Source organism: Delphinapterus leucas, chromosome 2 (assembly GCF_059928025.1).
Source record: "Delphinapterus leucas isolate spDelLeu-1000000601 "Yukka" chromosome 2, BTC_Dleu_Yukka2, whole genome shotgun sequence".
Lineage (NCBI taxonomy): Eukaryota > Metazoa > Chordata > Mammalia > Artiodactyla > Monodontidae > Delphinapterus > Delphinapterus leucas.
In genome coordinates, this window is record NC_143130.1 from 178,232,682 (window position 1) to 178,233,390 (window position 709).

Genomic DNA, 709 nt, shown 5'->3' on the forward strand with positions numbered 1-709 from the left:
TGTTGTTTATCTATTTTATATAAAGTAGCGTGTATCGGTTAATCCCAAACTCCTATCTTATCCCTCCCCCCACCCCCCTTTCCCTACTGGTAACCATAAGTTTGTTTTCTATGTCTGTGAGTCTTTCTGTTAGGAAGAGCATTTTAGAAAGAGAGGAAGACCCTTAGGCTGGGACTGGCAGTGCAGGTGGAGAAGAGACGTCCGATTTGGGAGGCGTCTGGGGAGAGTGGCAGGGTTTGCAGCTGGACCAGACGGAGATGTGAGAGGCTGGGAGCTTTTTCAGAGACACCAGGGAACACCCTGAGCACCTGGCTGAGGCAGGCAGTGTTTCCTGAGATGGGGAGCTCTGGGGGTGTCGGGGAGGGGAAGCAAGGGTTCACTTCTGGGCAAAGAACAGGTGGGACAAATAGAAAACAAATAGCAAGATGGTGACTTCACCCAGCCATATCTCTAACCCCACACCACCCCGCAAATAAAGGGCAGAGATTGTCAGATAGGATTTTTTAAAAGCAAGAGCCAACTATAAGAAACCCACTTTAAATATTGGGTTGGCCAAAAAGTGCCTTCGGTTTTTAAGTAAAAATAGAAGAGACGTCTTTCATTTTCACCAAGAACTTTATTGAACAAAGTAGTCACACTTTTGTTCCACTGCCTTCTGCCATTTTTCAGGCAACTTCATAATTCCATCTTCCCCAAACTTTTTATCTTC